At 43.2% G+C, this 14,990-nt stretch overlaps 1 non-coding gene across 1 annotated transcript; it reads left to right on the top strand.

The window, feature by feature from the left end:
* Positions 1-8,970: 8,970 nt before the first annotated feature.
* TRNAK-CUU (transfer RNA lysine (anticodon CUU)) lies at positions 8,971-9,043 on the top strand. Its single transcript has one exon. It is a non-coding gene; the product is annotated as a tRNA-Lys (tRNA).
* The last annotated feature ends 5,947 nt before the right edge of the window (positions 9,044-14,990 follow it).

Here is a 14,990-nt window from a genome sequence, read left to right as displayed (position 1 = left end):
AAGGTCTCATTGCATGATTACTGACACCAGCCTCTGATTGCAACATGGGGGGTGGGATGTGAAATGTCCAGGAAGAAGGATTACCACAAGATGGCACCGGCAAAACACACACCACACTGATTAACTCAGATGATGCATCCACACTCTGGGCTCTCAAAAACTCCTTGAACAACCTCCCCAGCTGGTGCTAGCTTCAGGGACTTCACTGGAGATACCCCCATTTGCACCAGCTGAGAACAAGGTTGTGTATATTTTAAATGAGCCAGGTTTAGGACTGTGAACGAGAGACAGTGACACACAATACAATATAACATCACATTCTCTGATAGCTACAATAGCTCATATTTTAACAGCTCCTTCCACCCTGGGCAATCCCAAAGCAATTCACAGACAACGGGGCAATTTCTCTTAGCTGGACGTAGATGAGATGTGTATAGAAAAGAGTCACTTCCTCTATCACAATGAAATACAAATAAGTTTGCTCCTGGCTCCCACTCCTGAAAGAGTACGCTGAACTGCCAGACTTCCAGGCTGAATGTGAGTGGCTTTATAGAGGCTGTGTGTGTGTCTGTGAGAGAGAGAGAGAAAGAGCTTCTTGTACTGCCATTGCTCTCAGCTGTATTTTTGATAACAGAGGACTATCGCTGTGGAAGCCTTTTAATGCAGGTTCTCACCAACTAAATAATGAACCACAAAGGGAGGCGGGGAGGAGATTACACAGCGCTGGTTACATGTATGCATGTGCCTGCCAACAAGTGGACTCAAACTTGGGACCTCGGGAGCTTAGTGCCTGAACTTCTACAATTTGAGCTAAAACTGGGTCCCCTTCCAGAGGACATGACTCTCCGCTCAGCCTGTAGAGGATGCTCATTGTTTCTCTCTGTAAGTGGACTAGTGCCACTGCATGGCACAGTGAACCACACCTACTTGGTTTGTGGGTTACACAAACACACTGCACCAAATTATCTGCTGGATCTTTTCAGTGAAGTTGCAGTTTCCATTATCTGAAGACCTGGTGCCAAAAGCACACTGTGGGGATGGCAAGGAGGTAGTAGCCTTTCTTTGCCCAAGGCCATACTCTGGCTGCATTAGGTCTCATGGCTTTAAAGTCCCCTTGATAACTTATAAACAGAGGTGCACATGATCAAGATAGGGTTTTAATGAGAGACAGGTGCAGGTTTTGGAGACCACTAGAAGGTGTGTGCTCCACAAGCACTCAGCATCAGATACATGTGTATCCAGGGACACATTACACCAGTGCACCCATTTTTTTCCTCCGTACTCAATCTGAGGGTGGCGGGAACTTTGGCTTTGGGCATTTTACAAGAATCCAGAAGAAGCTGAGAAGTCCTCTGCACTTTAGCTACACTGTGTTAGCAGTGGGAACTTGGAGGCAAGAAGAGGAAGTAGCAATAAGCTCTGAGAACCCAAGTTATGGCTTCTTCCAAACTTAATGTAGTTTTTATACATGGACATAAAAGCATACATTTTCTGAGCCCCCTCAAATAATTTCACAATAAACCCCCGCTTTTGGACGTGGTCCGAGCCATCCATTATACTGCTGCCATGAACTTTATTTCATCCTACACCAGGGAGGAGAGAAAGCACTTGGAATGCTCAGATATTACATGTAATAACCGATCATAAAAATCAATGTAAAATTTAATGCAAAAGGTCTGTGGGCACCCAACCATTAGAATCCAGTGATAAGGCAGATGGAAAGTAACACAGAGCTTTTCAGGAAGGAGTATATTTTATGTAATGCTCATGAAATGTATGTAATACTGTCACTGTTTTGTCCATTTACATGCTAGTTAAAGTTTCTGTAGCTCTGCTATTTATGTCTCAGTATATTGTTAGTTGCTGCTTCCTCTTGGACATGGGGGATTTTATATTCTATATAGATCCTGCTGCAAGATTTAAGAGGAATAAAAGAAACATCAAGCTTCCTGACTGATATACTGCCGATTACTCCTGCAGTGCCCTGGTTTCCATGGAGGGACTCACCCTACAGACACCGTGAACTATGCACACCTGACTTAGAAAGTCCTAGAGAGCAAAAGTTGCATTTGCATAAATTCTGTTCCTTGGCCATTGCTCAGAAGGTCCCAGTGAAACCTGACACATGCATAAATAATTCCACTTTAGATAACCAGTCATATCAGCCAATGAATCCTTGCCAAGTTAAGGGCTGCTTCCTAACAAAAGGAAGGAAGAGAATGGAACGAGAATCTCCCAGAAATTAAGTAAATCAACTAGAGAGGCCAGAAGGTTGCTGACTTGCTCAACAATCAACAGCACACTGTAATCTATGGTGGGGAAATGATCTCTCCAATTCCCATAACTGTGATAAAATCAGACCCCAAAAGACTATACTGAAAGAATGGTAAGGTTGCAAAGTCGAGCACTCAAAAGTTAGGAAATGCCAGAAGTGTTGTTGCCTATTCAACCACCCTTATGCATATGCATTTTGATACAGTCATTAATTAACCATCTTTTCTCTCTCAGGACACCATCCTCATTCAGTTCACAGGGTGGACTGTGCTCCAAGACTGAGTAGCTAGTTGATGTTTCTTTTTCTCCTAATGCAGTGAGTGGCTGCAGTCATTATTTATAGCACTTTTTCCAAAACCTGGACTAAATACGGATTTATTAATTTCCTGCTGTGCTTTTCTAGGGTGCTTTCATCTTAGCACTTCTGAATGAAAAGGTTGGAAGAGTGCTTTTAACATGAGCCTGTTTCAGCCCAAATAGTTTGGCACAGTTATAAGCAACTACAAACAAAAGTCTTATAATGGAAAGTGTCAGGCAATTTTAACTATAAATGCACACCTGTACTGCCCATAATTCTTGGCCTAAGAGTATAAAATGATTGCAGTGTCATATAAAATAAATATACAAAATTCTCTTTCTGATTTTTAAGGCTTCAGGTGTTGAGACACATAAGTGCTAAAACACTCAAGCAATTTCTGTAAGCTGGCAAAGTGTACAGGGGCAAATTCAAAACTGTTTTGGCCCAATAATGTAAAATGTCTTAACATGAACGCTGGGAAAGGGGAAACCTGGCTGTTGAGACTTATGTGTAAGAGGTGCAGCTGCGTTCCAAGTGATTCGCTTTTGAAGAAATGTGGATATGCATCACATCTGAGTTAGTCTGTTTTCTTCACACGTAGCTGAGCCTGGAGGGCAGTGTTTCTTATAATTTTTTCCATCCATGGGTGGAGTAAATTTTGTTATGTGCACCCAGGCCTGTGTGAATGTGCACCACCAACAGAAATACATGCTGCTGTCTGTAGGCATTGTGAGAGCTCTGCTAATCAGCTGGATGGCACATGAATCTCTCCTGAGTGGCTGCCCAAGTGCCCAGCTTACAGGGAACACTGGAGGGCACCAGCAATATGTCCATGCAGGGCCATTGCAACAGTACCAACAGGAGTCAGAGTCTCTAGGCAATGCTCACTGGCAAAGCTCCTAGCCATACTTTACCGCCGCTCTGTCTGAACCCTCACTGAGGGTGAGAGGACAATAGTGCACACACTGCCTTCCTTTCCTTAAAGGGATGCACTTCCCACACCCACAAGCACTCTGGCATGTTGGCACATGGAGGTTCACTGGCTTACCTCTTCACCGCACACAGGGCTGTACAGGGCCCCTTCGGAGCACCTCTTTCCAGGCAGATATTGAGCCAGTAGCCAAAAACCAGACTTGCTGCCTGACAAGAGCAGAACTAATAATCACAGAACTAATAATCACATCATTTTCAACTTAAATACAATGTCCACTGGGCTAGTATTCCCTCTGCACACAGTTCATGCAGACACACAAATGCCACTAAGTTGTCAAGTTTACCACACGTCTTCCACAGCGATGGAGGAAGTAGGAGGGAGAACGACTGTTTTGTTATGTCTGTTTTAACATTTGTGAGGAGGTGCTGAGCTACCAGGTGATGGGGCATGACAGAGAGACAGACATGGCTGTGATGTTCTGATGCATCTGAAAAGTCAGCCAGGCAGGGACCCTGCATTGTCTGTACTGTTAAAGATTACATGCCCATAAACATTTTAGCAACAAGCTTACTTCAAACACCAATAGCCTATAGACCTACTGACTCTTATTACTTTCCCTTTAGACGTAAATCAGCTTGGCAGAATTCAATTTTTTTAATCATTTTAACATATAATATCAATGTTCTTTTTTGTAGTTTTTACTTTTATTCATTTATATTTTCACAGTTTTGCAGAATAATGAGTTTTAAGATTATTTTTATTTTTCTCAATTTAATTTTTCACAGTTGTGGGAGATTATAGGGAGGCCAGACAATGGATGGTAAGTGGGAGGGTCAGCCAATAAATATTTAATGAACATAGCACTGGAGATTCAAACATCAAAGCTTATAAGTGTTAAAGCACAAATTGTCAACATTACAAATCAAAATATACAACATAAATATCCTCACATCAAACTCGAATAGAGATCCCAAAAAGCATTATTTTTACTTTGTCTATTTATTAATTTTGATTATTATAGATGGAAGTATTTTGTTGGTTTGAGTATGCATGTACTGAGCCAACATTTAATTATATTTACCAGTAAAAATCCTTCAAACCCTAGACATAGGGCTACAATGGTTGTATTAAGTGTGTTAACTCTGAGGCTTTTACTCTCTGTTCTGGGAGCTGCTATTGATTTTACCTTAATAGATATTTGCGCCAACATGAAATGAAAAAATCTTTTAAAAACTAAAAAGCAAAGCATCTTTAGTTCTTCACATCTGTGATTCAAACTGGCCTCATTTGTATGTCCCAGTAAAATTCCAAGACTAAGGGACCAGGAGTAATTTAAGAGAAATTGGCTGGTGAAAAAGCTGAAAACAAGCTCAGTCGATCTGAAATACCTTAGGGGCTTTTATTAAAGCAAACAGTGTTGCCACGCCATACTACTTAGGACTACAATAAACCTTGTTGTAATAGAATAATTGCAGCTCAATGAGCACACAGCTTCATCTTCTGTGGAAAGGGGACATTTCCGTGGATAATAACTTCTCCCTTGCTCTCAAATGGTTGAGAATATATTCCTAAATACTCAGGCATATTTTCTGAAAAATCTCAGTCACTGCATAAAACAGATCCCAAGCAATAATATGTTTATGTGTGTACCTGGTACGTCTCTATAGGCACACTAGACACTGACAACTTCCCAGCCTCTCAAATGGCTATTACACCTGTTACATGTGCAAATACCAGCCACGGAGTACATGGAATAGCAGAGAAAAATGTCACCCCTGGGGCTGCAGTTTCATCTGCACATGCTTTTGCTTCAAGTATCAGAAGCCCTTTATCAAGTCATATTGTAGGTCTAATAATGCTTTGCAGTCACAGGGCTAGACCCTGAGTTGTGCTTGGTACAGCTCAGGCATGGCTGTGCAAAGAGGGATTTGAGACATCTCTGCAGCTCCCTGGTCCTGAGGTCACTTGGAGCCATCCTCAGTCTTCGGCCTAATTTTCAGCCTTTTTAGAGATACTTGATATTAGACTGACAGCCCCCAACCCAAGGGCTCACGCTGGCAGCTGGAGATGACAGAGCACAGACGTACACTAAGCATGACCCCAGCACTGTGAGTCAGCGGGGCGAAGATGGTTATACAAACCGCTGTCGCTCCCTGACTCCAGCTAAGGACCCCCATCTGCAGAGTGAAATACCTGCGAGTGAGCAAATCTGGCTTTAGAGCAGTGTGAGCCACTGGGGTGGTGCAGAGCCCCCATCTCTTAGTTTCTCTTCCAACAAACTCGAGTGCTTTAAAAACATGAGCAAACTGAGCCAAAGAACGCTCATAGAGGTAAGCACGTAAGGTCACCATTTTACAGAAGGGGAAACCAAGTCACGGGCAAATTAAACGGCTTACCCATGAGTAATTACATAGCGAGCGAATGGCAGAGGTCAGGAGGAGTACTGAGGAGTCCCTGTCTCTTAGTCCATTGCTATAACCCCTGGCTGACAGGCTGCTACTTTAGCCAAGCTTCCTTCTGGTGAAGCAGCAGGGAGGAGGAGATGGAGGAAAGCAGAGGCTGTCCATCTGCAGTCTGGGCAGGTGTATTTAACATCATCCTAACTTTTTACTGGTACCATTGTGGGATTGTAGCTCATTGCTAAGGGGCCTCTTGGGAGCACCTTATGTCAGGGTAACTGTCTGAGAAGAGACTGAAAAGATAAACCTCCCTGGAGATGTGGGTGGGGATAACACTGGGAAGGAAGCCAAGATCTAGGGAACTCCACGCCTGGATCACTTCCAACTGAAGTGCATGGTGAGAGCTGGCAGACATCCTGTTCGTAAGGCCTATGTGTCCCATTCCATCAGATTATCAGAAAACAGAGTTCCAGGCAAGAGGATATAAATCCTTTCACCTCACACTCCCCAGAGTCTGGACCTGGAGGCATTTATTGCAGGGAATGGAGCCTTTATCCATGAGAAATAGGAGCCCAATCACTCCCCAGGCCTCCAAGTAAGAACAGAAGTAAAGACACAAGACTTTTCTTGGCCCCGATGTGGGCGTCTTGCTCCAAGTTTCCTGAAGACTTCCATCTTCTGTTGCAGAGTATCACTGATGCAATGTGAATGAATTGCCATGCTGGGTTGACTGCAGGGGACATGGCTGGGCTATCTCTGACTCATGCACTGCTTCCACTGCACTACTGAAAAACAGCCAAATAAATAATAAGAAGAAATAAAACCCCCATCTTAGCAAACTTAGAGGGATTTATTTGTGTTAGCGATACTCCAGTAGTGTTGGATGTGAGCTCTGCAGTTCAGATCTGGACCCTATTTTATTTACCCCAGCAAAATGTACAGCTGGGATGCAGAGAGTTTGGTAATTTCTGAGTTCTTATGCTCTGCTTTCGTTGCTCTGGCATCTGGCAGCTATCACAACAACTGAAACAGACTGAACTTAAAACAGTGGCAGCTGGAGACCACCAGTTTCAGTGCATAAAACTGATGTATTGCTGTACCCAGTGTCAAAAGCCTCTGTAACAAATGCTGCCTGCCAGGCCCTGTGCAGGGTGATGGAGTTACGACACACAAAAGGTCGCTCAGCTGAAAATGCTCATCGTCCAGTCTCAACTCACGCACCTTCAGGGATGATCATCCACTACATCCCAAATGGGCCTAACTGCTTTGAGTGGACACATAAGGGAGAAGATGCCTCAGGCAACTGAGGTTTAAAGATGAGATCCGCTACTGGGAATTGTACCCTGCAGCTTATAGGCAGCCACCGACACATTCCCTGGTGTAAAGCCGAGTGACAGTGGGTTCTGCCGTCGCACTCGGTACCTCATAGAAAACGTTTTTCACCTGTTGAAGTCTTACAAAGCTGCTAACTTTTACATGACATTCAGCGTCATTCCTCCCAGCCTCTGTAAATAGGAATTGACAGGCTGGGGTGGGAGCATGCATTGGGAAGAGTGCGCTTGATTCATGCCTCTGCAAAGCCAGTTTCTCCTGGAGTCAGCAGACTCATACTGGGATAAAAACTGGTGTGAAGCAGGCCCAGACTTTGATGTGCATTTCCTCTGGTATATGGTAGCAACTAGCTGTCCAGCTAGTTGCATTTTTCTATAAATAGCTTTGTTCCTCTTAAGTGCTGTGTTTGCTGAATAGTTAAGAACAATAATTTTCAGGTTCAATAGTCCAACTGTTCCCTTTGGCCTGTTGTGTGGGTTGGCCATGTGGTTTTGTTTCTGTTCCCTGATTGGATGGATGACCTGTTTTAAATAACAGCATAATGAATGGCAGGATTCCAATAGCAAATAACAGAGTTTCAGGTATGAAATAACCATTTGTGATAAAACATACTGAAAGCTCAGTATTTGTGAGCACTTTGAAATATAGCTGATGGCCAGCTGACTATTTTGGAAGGATGAACAAAGGAACCCATGAATCACGCTGAACCAAACATGGCATATTCTCTCACATGAGTATTTTAAATGATTTTATCAGATCTGAGTCCTGCTCCTCTGTGACAGTTGGACTATTTTATGGTGAACATCCGAGCAGAACTGCCATGAGGTCAGCCTATCTGGCCATGGTAGGATCACCTTATCATAAGATTAAAGTAGCACAGTGCCAAGATATTAGACTATATGCCACATGTACAACTGGAGTCGGTGTAGGGGACATTGCCAATGTTCCCTGTAATTTCTCCATTTCAGGGGCAGAACAAATTGTGTTATGTTCACCAAGGCGTGTGTAGATATGCACCACCAAAGAACACATGTCCCATCTATGGGCACTCTGCTAATCAGCTGGATGGCATTTGAACCTCTCCTGAGTGGCCATGGCTTTCCTGTAACCTGGTGATCCCAGCTTCAATGTCAGCCCCTTGGAGCCACTGGCAGCTGCTGCAAGTTAGAGCTGTCCTCAGGCTGCTCTGTCATAAAGGTAGCAGCCTGATGTACAATCATCCCCAAAATGACAGGTTTAAAACCACCTTTGCACCACTTCACCAGTCATGAGCTGTGTTGTGTCCTTTGTGAAGGATCAGGGTCCTACTTCCATTCATTCATTCATTCTCTTTCTCATTTACCTTGATCCCTGCACACCTCCCTCTCTCTTGCTCCTTCTTTCTCCCGCCTTTGCTGTTCATTTGTTCTATTTGTTGTATTAAGTCCAGCCACTGCATAATAAGCAACGGCATGCAGCAAATGAGTGCTTTATCCAGAAGCTAAAGGACATTTAAAGTCTAAATGAAAGCCATTTATAATACATAAAGCTCCAAGTCTGCTGTAATTTAACAAAAAAAGTTGAAGCAAATGTTCCCATAAATCATGTTAAAATTTATTTAGCACTTGCCAGACGTACGTACTGCTTAACTACAAGGCTGCTATGATGACTTTTCAGCCTGTGTCTGTGAACGTGGTACCAGCTGCCTTGTGGCATTTTCCTTCCCCAGTACAAACTATTGACCAAATTATGTGGCCTGGCTAGCTCAGTTGGTAGAGCATGAGATTCTTAATCTTAGGGTCATGGGTTCATGTCCCATGCTGGGTGCCCCCTTTCCAGGGGAGGGATAGCTCAGTGGTTTTGCTCATTGGCCTGCTAAACCCAGGGCTGTGAGTTCAATTGTTGAGGAGGCTATTTAGGGAGTGGAGCAAATAGATGTCAGGGAGGGTGCTTGCTCCTGCCAAGAGGGCAGGGGACTGGACTAGATGACCTCCCAAGGTCCCTTCCAGTTCTACGAAGTGTGTGTGTGTGCCTGGGTTCGTAATGCCTATTTTGAAATAGTGCCAAAGAACATCATTAAGGCTTATTTCAAAATAGTGCTATTTCGTGTGTTAACAGCACCTATTTCAAAATACACATTATTACTCCTCCAATGAGGTTTACAAAATAATGTGCCCGCTATTTCAAATTTATTTTGAAATAGCACGTGTGTAGTTCAGATGCTTACAGTTATTCTGAGAGAACCTCGCTGTGTAGACATAGCCCAATTGTCCTGATATTTGGCACCTAGCAACTAACTATCCTGGATGGCCCAAGGAAGAGGGCCAGGTGGCAACATTTACCTGGGAATAAGAACAAAGGTGGAGGACAGGTGGGGATCATTAATTATGGGCTGCTGGAAGCTAGAAAATTCCCTGAAATGGGAGACAGAAAAGGGGTTGAGGGCTCTGGGCTGACCAAGATGGATGATGCTGGAAATGTCTGCTCTTTGTGTGAAGCAAGCACTCACTATGCGGTGTTCCAAACAGCTAACAAACCCTGCTGCTTTAACAGAGCTGGCTGAGGAACTGCAGATGCTGGAGTCAAGTGTGCACTGCTCCCTTTGGGTGCACAGATATCCAACTCAAATGGACTCACTGAGCAGACCTCACAGCGTGCAGACGAGTGCTGAGGGATGCTTGGTTTCCTCATCTCATTGGTCTAAGGCGATGAGGAAACCAAGTGGCTTACTATCAGGAAAAAGTAAGACCCAAAAGGGGGCAGATTCCAGAGCACCACACTTTTGGATCTGTGACACCATCTGAAGAGCATTGTTGAGACAACCAGAAGTTCTGGCCCGATGCAGGAATCAGAGGGTAAAAGTCTCATATCTGTATTCTACAGGTGGTCAGCCTAGATCACCGTCACAGTCCCTCCTGGCTTTAAAGTCTATGAATCTTCCCAGTGTCATCTACGTACAGTGCGGCTGCAATGTGGGCTCTGGGTGTTCATGTTCATATTATTCAGTTACCAACTCATTGCTTTGCCATAAAGACCTGTCTGTGCATAGGAATAGGTTTGTGTAGCTGCGTTATTTCAGACTTAGCTATTGCTGAAAGCTATTCCAGAATGGATTATTTTGAAATAATGCTGCTATGTAGACATACTTTGGAGAAGCTACTTTCTTCTCTGACTCTACATGGAATTAATGGGCATAAAACAGACATAAAAACACTCCTGATTCACAAACCTGTCAGCCAGCACTTTAATGGACTGGGCCATTCTGTTAATGACCTGAAAGTCTGTGTTTTACTGAAAAGGAACTTTAACAACCATTTGGAAAGAGAGGCTGTTGAACTCTCTTTTCTATTCATATTCAACATATTAACATGTGGTTTGAACCAGGATGGCAATTTTCTAGCTCATTATAAGGACTCTTTTACATACTTTGCTTTATCTAATTCTTGACTTCCCCCATCCTTCTGCCCTTCTGCTCTTTGATTTGCTCACCTTGATAATAATTTTTCTGATTTGTCAACCTTGATTACTATTTTTGGTTCTCTGTGCCTTAAATATTGAGTCTGTTCTGGTATGGCTATGATCTGAAGAAGTGGGTCTGTCCCACAAAAGCTCATCACCTAATAAATTATTTTGTTAGTCTTTAAAGTGCTGCTGGACTGCATCTTTTTTTTTCTTCTACATGGACATGTGACCCAGGCCCCAGACAACTTTGCATCAGTGACACCTGTATCTCCAGGTCTCTGAAAAGAGTAAAAAACCTTTTCCCACCATCTAGATAACATTGTACCAGATAGGGAAAACTGAGGTATATTTTGAAACACTCAGGGTGCCAAGGGGAACATGTTTATTGTCTTTGAATGTCCAATTATCTCTCAGAGCTCCTCAAAGGCAGAATTGTCCCTTGGATGCTGAGGATCTGGGTCAGCTTTATTTGAGTGGTGAGTGAAATGATTGCAGCACTCCCATGTGTTCTGGAATTCTGGTTAAATTTGCTTCTGTTTCCCCACAAAGACTGGCCTAACAGCCTGAGAAACTGCTTGATATTCAAAGCTCAGGAATTAAAAAAGCAATGGGGTCAGTGAGCTTAAACCAGTATTGTGGAGACAACAGGAAAAGCTGGCTAACGAGCATCCCCATAGCAGCAGCAACCCTCGGAAGCTAGTGCCTCAATCCAGCCCTAAGACTTGAGTCAGGAATCATGCTTCAGTGACATCTCTAGCTTATTACCAATCTTCCCTGCTCTGAGCTGTCAAGCAGCTAAGAGCTGGTGCCTCAGCAGAGAGGTGTGGGGAGAGCAGGCCTGCTACTTTCAGCAGCTTTGCTGTGGTGAATGACAGAGATGACCCAAAAGCATGACACTGGAGATGAATTTGGGTCGGAAGTAATCCTCAAGTTCTGGATGAGCCTGACAGAGATGTGGCCTTCCCCTGAGGCAACAAGCTTTGCATATGAAGCAAAAGGCTTACTGGCTTTGCATCCACAGTACCAGGCCATGCCAGGTTAGCAAAGAACCATCTAAAATAACCTGATACCAGTGGTCAAATAAGTAATTGATGTTTCTGTTTTTTGTTTTCTTTTTCTTTTTTTTTTTTGCCACTGATGACAATCAAAGAGATTTCTTTGCTGCCTGCCCTGCAGCTGGCAATCACCCAAGCAACTTGTTGCAGCCATTATTTATATATTTGCAACAAATCTTGTACAAAATGTAGCAGGTAGGATGTCTATGCAGAGATTTTGATTTGCTGAATATGATCATGCTGTGTGTATGCATGAATCATTTTTGTATTTGAAGTTATGAATGTCAGCTGTGTATATGTATTTTAGATGATTGGCCTCTGGGATAAGACCCATGAGGTAGCTAGCTACCAGATTGTGAAGGGAATAGTCAAGTCAAATGGCCAATCAAAAAGCACTTAAATCACAATGGACCATGGAAGATGCCCATCTGCAGCTAATGGACTTACCTGTGAACATTCAAACTAGAGTGTGGGTAATGGCTTCTGCTGTGACAAACCAAAGCTAAGCCTAGTCATGTGACTTGTCCATGTGACTCTGTACTTCAGCCTTACCTGTAATTTTAGAACAACTGAATCCTTCCACATGGCGGAGATGATAAAAGGCTCTGTAAATATCTCCATTTTGCCTCTCTCCTGCTCCAACCTCTGGATTAGGGACTTCTACTGATGGGCACATTCGAACAAAGAGACTGCGGTCCTTCCAATGATTTAGAAGCAACCAGAAACTTGACTTAAGCTAGTAGTTTATTTAATTTCCATCAGTGCTACAAGCCTGAGAAAAGCACTTCACAATTTTTTGATTCTTTAACTATTTTTACCCTTTTCTTTTCTTTTCTTTGCTTTTCTGAGGCTGGTTGTAAGGAATCATTCGTTTTTTAATCCAGCGGTTTTGGGGGAGACACAAAGAAAGAAATGCCTCATGAAATGGCTTTTATGATTTTTTTTAGCCAGTATAGTGAAAAGTTGACTTGAGGCTGGTTTGCTATATTATATGGCAGAATAACTACCAGTATTTCTATTTGTTTTGTTTCTCACCAGTGTGACTGGAATTCGATGTTCTCAGTTGTGTCCCATGGAGGCATGGTTACATAGCTTAGGGCAATGGATATGTATCCTTTGTTCATTGTTCATCTGACCCTGAAAGGAGCCACAGAACTCCTGCGAGGAACCTCAGCATCAATCTCCACTGCCCTTGAAAGGAGCTGAAGTTACTGAGTGCATTCCTGGATCAAGTTCTAAAAATAGATGTCCACCTAATGCGAAGAAAGCTGCACCTTGAACTGAAGAAAGGGTGTTGTTGGCTGCATAATCCAGTATAACTTTCCTGGACCGGGGGTTCTGGGAAAGGGTTCCATTTTCACACACCAGAATTCTTGTTTCTGCATTTTAAGAAGGGAATCAGCTCTTATTTGCATGTACATGACATTGACCCACACTGTTTCAATTCCCAGTTGCTTTGCAGCCCCAGAAATCTCAGTCCCAGCAAGTATGCTCGCTCAGACCCAAATGGCAGATGTTTTTATAATCCACTTAATGAACATGAAGGCACTCAGCTTGTGACTCCAATTGCCTGTTAACTAGTTCTTTCAAAGTCATCTTGCTAAACTCCTCAAATTATGTGGCAAGAGCTCTCAGGATCATGTATCTTCCAGTTTTTCAAACACTCCCACAGAGGTAGTCTCTGACCCCTGTAATGGTGAACTCTGTACTTGCAACAACCATGTGTATGCACGTTTTTCACTAGCAGAGACACAGCACCATTTCCTTGATTTTTTGCACAGGGGACTAGCTCCTCCGTCGGTGTAAAATGGCAAGCTCCATTGCCTTCAAAGAAATTTGTGCTCTATCTTTGCCAGCAACAACTGTGCTCAAACAGGATTCTTTGAAACACAGGTTCATCTTTACAGAGCTCTGAGCCTACCTGTTCAAAAAGCTGGTGCAACAGGACAATATGTTTATTTGAGAGCCTTTGCTGCATCATTCAGTTCTGCACTAGGCTTATTTTAAATTCTTATAATTATGTTCATAAGGCAGGCTAAATGTGGTTATTGTTGGACTGCTTTCAAGCAGAACCTTAAACACAAAGAATTCAACATGAAATGATTTCCAAGCAACATAAATCATATAAAACTCTGATAGCCCAATAAAATCATCTTGAGAAGACCTTTTCCGTTTATTCTAGGTCCAAAAATTAGCCAGGATTTATTTTTAAAGCAAAAGGATTTGTAAAACATATAATAGGACTAGGACAGAATCATAGAATAGTAGCACTGGAAGATGTTACCTTATTTTCCACTAAAGACCACCCCAAGGTTACACTCATATGTATTTTATTAAATGCTGCTATTGGATTGAAGGAAAAGGGAGAACTAGCTTACAAGCACACACACACACACACACACACACACACACACACACACACACACACTCTTACCCTCCTGCACTCACACACTTACACAGGTGAACTCATGCAGATGAAAAATTGCATGACAGCAGAGGAAGCCGAGGCATAGCAGGTGCACTGTGGCTGGCTGCAGTCAGGAAGCCAGGGCAGCGAGCTGATTGTATGACCTCCCTTATCATCTGTCTCTCGTCAGTGTAGGAGTCAGGAACAGTCAGTGACATTCATCCTGGCAAGAGGAGGAAGAGCCCAGGACTACGGCCTTGGGCTTCCTCCTGCTCCCACATTCTGTGGAGACTAACTCCTGCAGACTGGTGATAGCAAGAACTCCCCTCTAGCCTTTCACTCGTCTTTTCACTCGTCAGTCCACAGTTTTTGTCCGGTCCCACTGCCCTGGGATATGAACATGAGTCATCAGCTAACAGCTGATGGGACTTTGATCTTCTCTTGATGAGGCCTCCTTCTCTTTCTTTGGAAGGTCTTTTGCAAGGCTCAGCTCCTTTTATTCTCTGGCCACCAAGGTGCTGCTGGCTTTGGGGACTGACTCCATTGCACACACGCCCACATTCACACTTTCCTCACTCACACAAAGGAAAGCTCACTTCAAGCATAGCAATTTCTTTTACAAAGGAACATCCAGGATTTCTTACAGACTCATGGCATCTATAAACAATTTCTTACCAAATTAAATTACTTAATATAAACCTAGCAGCTGCTACAAACAAAGCTTGCAGAAAGTTACAGTAGTTATATTGGCATTGTACTAGACTGAGTGGAGGCTTTAAAAACAGAAGGGATTTTAAGAGGTCATCAAATCCAGTCTACTGCCCTCACTGCAGGATCAGGTACTATCCAG

The sequence above is a fragment of the Carettochelys insculpta genome, chromosome 12 (assembly GCF_033958435.1).
Source record: "Carettochelys insculpta isolate YL-2023 chromosome 12, ASM3395843v1, whole genome shotgun sequence".
Lineage (NCBI taxonomy): Eukaryota > Metazoa > Chordata > Testudines > Carettochelyidae > Carettochelys > Carettochelys insculpta.
The sequence above is the reverse complement of the archived record's forward strand: the minus strand, read 5'-3'. Positions and strand labels throughout refer to the sequence as shown.